General features: G+C 45.4%; 1 protein-coding gene across 5 annotated transcripts in view; it reads right to left on the bottom strand.

Moving 5' to 3' along the window:
* The window catches only part of Inpp4b (inositol polyphosphate-4-phosphatase type II B), a 752,337-nt gene extending 751,618 nt beyond the window's left edge, over window positions 1-719 (bottom strand). For all 5 annotated transcript variants that reach the window (XM_031340451.1, XM_031340446.1, XM_031340450.1 and 2 more), the window contains exon 1: window positions 295-719. The gene's annotated coding sequence lies outside the window, so the exon portion shown is untranslated. The remainder of the gene's footprint in view (window positions 1-294) is intronic.
* Window positions 720-7,535: the final 6,816 nt, after the last annotated feature.

Below are 7,535 nucleotides of genomic sequence, written 5' to 3'. Positions count from 1 at the left end.
GCGCGCGGGTGCCAGACCGAGCTAGCTCCAGTAGACAGTAATCAGGGTCACAGGAGTACCTCCAGCAGCCACCCCCTGGGAGGCAAGGCTGAAGGGACGATCGTGGCTGCAAGCTGGGAAACTTGATAAGAAACACACCAGCTGCCTCTCAGGCAGGACGTACTCCCCACCACCATCACCACCCTGAGATGTCCGATGCGCGCGCGACCACAACCTCCGGATTCACCCATCCTCACCCTCCGCACCCTGCAAAATTCCCTCCCCGGAGCCCCATGATCCCAGGCAAAATGTTACCTCTTGCAGAGGCTGAGTAGGGGGCGATAGCCGCGGCAGACACTTTTCAGGATGACTTTCCTGCGTTCTCCAGTGAAAGCGTGTGCGCCCAAGCAGAAGCTGTAACCTGCTATTTATAGCGGCGAGCTCAGCACCCGGGGCTGGGAACCCGGAGGATGTTAGCGTGCAGGGCGCGGGCCGAGCCTCCCGGCTCCTGGCTCCCCGCTCCCCGCTCCGGGCTGGCAGCTCACGCTCCGCCTGCCGCCCCGCTGCGCGCCCGGGAGAAGTTGCTCCACGCCCGCAGCTCACACGCCCCCTGGCACTGTCGCCATGTCCCCACCCCCAATGCCCTGCCTCTCTTCCTTGTCGTCGTAGGCTCACTCCCTTGGAGCGTTCTCCTCCCAATGTCACCAACCAGCCACCAAAGAGGAGCAGTGGCAGTCTCGCAACTGGTGCAGCTCGCCTCCCTGCCACAGATGGAGTTGGTGGCCCGACCACACAGCTCGAAATGACCACAACACGCTGCTTCTGTTTACTGACACCCGCCACTCAGACTCTGTGATGTCTCTAGGGGCAGCTGCCCACCCTGGGGTGCGGGAGCACAGGGGGAAGCGTGGGGTGGCCCAAGACAACCATAGTGCGACCCGGACAGGAGACGCGGCTGCAAAAGGGGGAAATGTAAAAGGACGTGAGAAGGTGGCTCAGACTAGTCCCCTCTGACTGTCCCCGGGAGAAGGATTGGGCGTTAGAGGAGTGTGAAGCGCTGTCCCAGGTTCTGGTGACTTCTGCGTGTCACGGTCCTGAGAACTGCTTCCTCCTTGCCAGTGTTTCTGATCAGACCTGGGCACAGGGGCAGCCCACAGCCACTCCCCACCTTGCCGAGTGGCGTGTGCTCCCAACCACCAGGCTCTTGCTTTTGACAGCCTGGTTGTGTGGAGACAAGCCGCCCTCGGTGTGTTTGAGGTGTCAGAAAATTTGGGTGTGTAATCACGCTGTCTGGAAAGAGACTGAAACTCCCCCACTTCCTCACGAACAAGCCGGAGGGGTGAGGGGTAGCCTGGATAGTCCGGCCTATGGGGGTGGGGCAAATGGCTCTTCCCATCTGCGCCTTACAGGTGCCACCTGGCGGCTTTCTTGAAAAGGTTTTGACCACTCTGCTTAGAGGTAATTCTTCCCAGAGCTTACCCACAAAGGCACACTAGTCCTTTTTCTTCCTTGCAACCCTTTAAACTGGCATTCTAAATAAAGTACAAACGCATGTACACAAGTGTGACATTTGTCAGACAAAAAGCCTGGAATCTTAAAGTCAGTGAAATCAATTTGGGTTAAGGCAATGCTTAACAGTATTACAGTATTACAAAATGGGAAGCTGTGTCTGCCCCCAGCTGTCACCCCTGCTGTCACTGCCTGAATCTAGACATCTATTTACTTCCCAAGTATTTGCTACTAGATATTATCTTTGTTGATGAGGGCAGAGAGATTAATGGTTTAAATTTTTATGTGTGTGGGGGCGGGGGTTGGGGGACTAGTGGTAGTGGGAGGGTGTCTTTGGTTAGTTCTGTTGGTTGATTGGGTTGGTTGGTTGGTTGGTTGGTTGGTGGGTTGGTTGGTTGGGTTGGGTTGGTTGGTTGTTGGGTGAGAGTGTGGGTGAGTGGGTTGGTTGGTTAGGTTGCTTGTTTGATAGGTTGGTTGAGTTGGTTGAGTTGGTTGGTTACCTGGTTTGAATGGCTAGTTTGGTTAGTTGGTTGGTTGGTTTGGCTGGTTGGTAAGTTGGTTGGGTTGGTTCCTTTGGTTGGTTGGCTGGCTGGTTTGGTTGGTTAGTTCATTTGGTTAGTTGGTTGACTGGTTTAGTTGGTTGGTTGGCTGGTTTGGATGGTTAGTTTGTTTGGTTAGTGGATTGGTTTAGTTGGTTGGTTGGGTTGGTTAGTTGGCTGGTAGGTTGGTTGAGTTAGTTCTGTTAGTTGGTTGGCTGGTTTGTTGGTTTGTTCATTTAATTAGTTTGTTGGTTGGTTAGTTTGTTGGTTGGTTAGTTGGTTGGTTTTGTTGGTTGGCTGGTTGGCTGGTTTGGTTTTTGGTTGATGGATTTGGGTTGGCCAGTTGCTTGGTTAGGTTTGGTTGATTGGGTTGGATGTTTGATTGGTTTAGTTTGGTTTTCAGATATTTTGTTTAGCCTCTACACTCCCAGAGCTTGGAGTAGTATTGAACACACCATAGTTCCAACAAGTGTCTAAAGACTGACTCAAAACCCTGTGGGTCAGAAGCTGTATTACCTTCTTCTCACCCTAGTCCCCAAAGCCCTCCCTTGCTTCTCATTTATGTTCTCATTTATGTTCTGTTCTGCCATCAAGTCATCATAGGTGAACTGAAGGGGGAAAAAAGTGGGATTCTGAGGACCAACTTGTCCATCAGACTCTGTCAGGTTGTAAGCCACTCTTGAGGAGTTGGCTATGCACCTGTAACATATCCAGTTGCCAGCCATCTTCATGTAATCTACTGGAAAGATGGCACAGATCATCCGCTGGCAGCAGTTCATCCCAGAAAAACACACAGAATGGAAGACAATGAAACCAAGGCAGAAAAATACACAGAATGGGAGACAATGAAACCAAGGCAGAAAAATACACAGAATGGAAGACAATGAAACTGAGGCTCCAGAGCTTCCCCTCATTAGAACTGCCACTAATGCATCTCTTCTCTGGCTTCAAAGAAAAAAATTAAGTGCCAAAAGAAGATGGAGCTCTTAGACAGTGAGGTTAGATGCTGCCATAGAAGTGTCAGAGCCAGTAAACTGTTCCCTCTAAAATTAGAGTTTTCGAGCAGAGTTACTGACTGGACAGGAACACTCGCAGTGAGATGACCCTCACAAGCCGCAGTGTGATTAAAATTCAGACACAGGTCATTCTGACCAATCTTCTTCACTGAAGGATGTGGCATTTCTATGTAAACCAACTGGAAAGTTTAAGAAGAGGGGAGCGTTCTATCAGATCTGTGTAGCACCCAGCATTTTAAAGGCTTCGATCAGCCTGCTGTGTACCTATTTTGGCTATTTGGTAGCACTTTCCCTGTTTAGATCTGGAAGATTCCAGTGCTTCTGTGGTTTAAACTCATTCAGCCTCTACTTTCACAAGCCTTAGAGTTTCTGCCACTTGTGTTCCTGAAATACAGCTCGATTTGCCAGGGAAGGACAGAGTATTTTCTCATTTCCTTTTGAAACACCTTTATAGAGTCGAAAGTTAAAGGTGATCCCCAAGAGTTAGCATGCTCTCTAAAGCAATAAAATCATGCCAGGGGCCATGAGTCTGGTGTCACACCTCCGATGCAATAAGGTAGTTTGCTTGCTTTCCATACATATATCCATTATCTTTAGAGAGGCCATCTGTGAGCATTTATACTCTAACAATTCCTCACTATTCAAAATTTCTTCTGAAATACAGTACCATGTGTGGTATCGGACTGTGTCCTTAACCGGAATTATCCATTCATGTTTATGATGCTCAGCAAAGCAAGTCCTTGATTTTGCCCATTTTTTTTCTTGTATTGAAAACAGACTCTTTCCTCATACCTTTTATATACCCTGATTATAGTTTACCCTCTCTCTCTACTCCTCTCAGCTCTTCCCCACTGGATCCACTCCCTTTCTGTCTCTCATTAGGAAAGAATAGGCTTCCAAGAGACAACCACCAAACATGACAAAATAAAATATAATAAGATGAGACAAAAACTACCATGTCAAACTTGGGCACAGGAACTCAACAAGAGGAAAAGAGTCACAAGAGCAGTTACCAGAGTCACAGACCCACTCATTCTCACAGTTAGGGGACCCATAAAAATACTAAGCTAATAGCTATAATGTATATGTAAAAGACCTATTACAGGCCTGTGTAGGCCTGTGGTTGCTGTTTCAGTCTCTGTGAGCTCATATGTGCCTTACCTGGTTGTTTCCAAGGGCCTTTTCTCCTGGTGTTCTCCATGTTCTCTGACTCTAAGGGGAGGGATTCGATGGAGACTTCCAATTTAGACATTCTTGCTGCATAATGACTGACTGTGGGTGTCTATATCTGTTCCCATGTGCTGCCAGAGAAAGCCTCTCTGATGATGACTGGGAAGGCATTTATCTACAAGTATACCAGAATATCATTAGAAATTGTTTTATTGATTTTTTTCCAGTAATGTTTGAATTTATCCCAGATCTCTTCACTATCTAGTTTTTGATTCTTGGTCACATGAATGTGTTGGGTATGGGTTCCTTCTCATGAAGTGGGTCACAAATCAAATCAGACATTGATTGGCTACTCCCACAAGTTTTGTTTCTTTATTTTTTTATATAGGCAGGACAGATTATAGGTCAGAGGTTCTGTGGCTGGACTGGTGTTCTCTTTCAGTAGCCTGAAGAGCACTTTCCCATATCAAAGAGACTAGAACACAGGAGTGAGGGTTCCAGATACATACCAGCTTGACTTCTCCATGTTTAGTGAGTTGTGCAGGTGTTGTCCTCAGCAATGGTTCCCTGCTATCAGTTGGTGGAGAGCAGCCTTTTGTCCTAGAATTAGCCTGGGATGTTTGGGGATTTCCATGGTACCCCTCAGCTGACAACTCAATTGAATGCACTCTGGTCCCCCCTAATGGAAGCTTTTTGTGGCTGCAAAAGATGGCTGGTTGAGATTCCATACCACCCATGCTAGGACTCCTCATTAGGATCATCTTCATAGTCTAGAAAGTTTCCACTGCATCCATTTTCACACCATCCCTACAACGCCCCTCCCCAATCCCAGCCATCTCTCTCCAAACTCTCTCTCTCTCCTCTCCATCCCCAGCCACCTGATCCCCAGCCACCTGCACCTAACTCCACCTGTCCCCAGCCACCTGCACCCAACTCCACCTGTCTCCAGTCACCTGCACCCAACCCCAACTGTCCCCAGCCACCTGCACCCAACCCCACCTGATCCCCAGCCACCTGCACCCAACTCCACCTGTCCCCAGTCTGCCCTTAATATCTACTCTATTTCTCCTCCTAGGGAGATACATGTGTAGAGAGAACCTCTTATAAGCACTATCTGCCAATAAAAAAGTTGATGGCCAATGAACTGAGGCAGGAAATAAAGTTCTGGTAGACATCAAAAGAAAAAAAAGGAGAATCAGGGAAAGATTTGAGAGAGCTGAGAAGAGATAGAATGGACTGGGAGGCAGAAGTAAACTAACAGGAAACATCAATAAACTCAGAAAGATGCTAAGAGAAAAGATGAGAAAGATGTGAAGAAAAAAACAGGCCAGGACTGAAAGAGAGGGAACTAGCCATACAGTAAACATAAAGTAGTTTAAATGGGTTAAATAAGTTAGGAACTAGGCAGGGAGTGAGCTGAAACCTTGTAGCCTAGGCATTTGATAATAAATAATTAGTCTCAAAGTTGGTATTCCTAGAGCTTGAAGAAGAAATTAGAATTTTTACAGTTTTCTTTTCCATGGCAAATTAGATAAGAGATATTTTTAAAATGAAGCATGTATAATATAATTTTACATTTATTGAAGATAAATATTGTGCTCTCACTTTGCATAATATTTTCTAGAATCGCATGTAAATTACATATTTCAAATTCAATCCTATTTCAAATATAATTGGATGGTAGATACTAATATTCTTATGATCATAAACACATTTGGGAATTTGAAGAGATCTGTAGACTCATTCTCCAGAGGGCAAAGAGTAGCTGACCCCTGAGTGTGTACACACGTTGACAGTGGGGTGATAGTTGGCATATTTATTTGAGTTTATTTATTATTTATTTATTTATATTGAATTGTGGGCTATCTGTTGATTTTTATCTTCTCCCAATCATCCCCACTTGAAAAGGAAAAAAACAAAAGACAACTTGAACAAAGCATTCAAAATGCCAGCAAGTATATGTGTGACTTCATGAAAACCAATCCCAGCATACTCCACTGTAGCAGAGATGTCATAACTAACTATATGAGAAGCAGTTCCTGCCCACTGCACTCTGACCTATAAGCAGGGAAAGAACCCGAGCTCCCAGAAAGATGGAAACTGTACGTAAGATGGCTATCTTTGTTTTCTAGGGATGCTGCAAGACAACACAAAACTGGATGGATTAAACAAGGGAATGTTTCTTTCAGAGTTCTAGACAATGGAACTCCAAGATCAAGAAATCTGAAGCCTTGATTTCTTTGGTACCTCTCCTTGGTTTGTAGATGCCACTTCTCTGGCCATCTTTCATGGAAACTTATGCTTTAATTTCTTTTCCTTAAATGACACCAATCATATGAAGTAAAGGACCTCTTGAATGGTTTCCTTTTTACCCAGGAACCCCAATGAAGGCTCTATTTTCAAATAGTCTTAGCTACTGGGAATCAGGAGAAGGAGCACAATTCACCCATAATCTGTAAACACAGCATTGAACTTCAGAGTCAAAGGAATATAATATGAATCCTGTTTTATGTGATGAAAACCCAGGGATAAAAGCCCAGTTTTCTCCTTTTTTTTTTTTTTAATTTTAGTCTTCAAGAAGAACCTAAACATGTAACTGTGTGCAAAATGAAAGTCTGTATGCTGTGTACTTACGGAATCCTCCAGAGCTTAGATCCCTGATGTCTGTGTGTTGCCTAGGTAATGTGAGAAGCTTGAAGCCAAGGGGCACTAGGAGGCTTGAACATCAGTTAGAAGAGAAATCCAGTGTGGTGCGAAAGCCCCAATAGGGCCCTTGAGAGGAACCATTATGTTTCATATCAATATAAAATGTGGTTCAGCCAGGTGTGGTGGTGCATACCTCGAATGTCAGTGCTTGCTGGGGAGGCAGAGGCAGGCAGATCTCTGAGTTAAGGCCACCACAGTCTACAGAAAGTTTTAGAACAACCAATACAACATAGAGAAACCCTGCCTCAAAAAAAAAATCACTAAAAAAAAGAAAAACAACAACAACAACAACTTGTAGCCCATCTGCAGGTGCCTGCAGTGACCTCAGAATGGCCTGTGGCTACATTAGAAGCATGCTGCACTTCATTCAAACATATGTAAAGTCAGCTCTTCAGAAAACCACAAGAGACACCATCACCAGCCAAGGATTATCCCAATGTCACAATGCTTCAGAAATCTTCCCTGGAATACTCCTCAAGCTATACTAGAGTTGAGGAAGCAGAGGCAACTTTAAGTGGGTAAATTGAAAACCAATATAGACTTGGTTTATGTTCTTGAGTAGGACAAAGAAAACCAAACTAAGTTTTCTGAGTACCAATAGTATCTCATAACAAGT

Source organism: Mastomys coucha, unplaced genomic scaffold (assembly GCF_008632895.1).
Source record: "Mastomys coucha isolate ucsf_1 unplaced genomic scaffold, UCSF_Mcou_1 pScaffold22, whole genome shotgun sequence".
NCBI lineage: Eukaryota > Metazoa > Chordata > Mammalia > Rodentia > Muridae > Mastomys > Mastomys coucha.
This window is presented reverse-complemented; position numbering and strand designations above follow the sequence as displayed.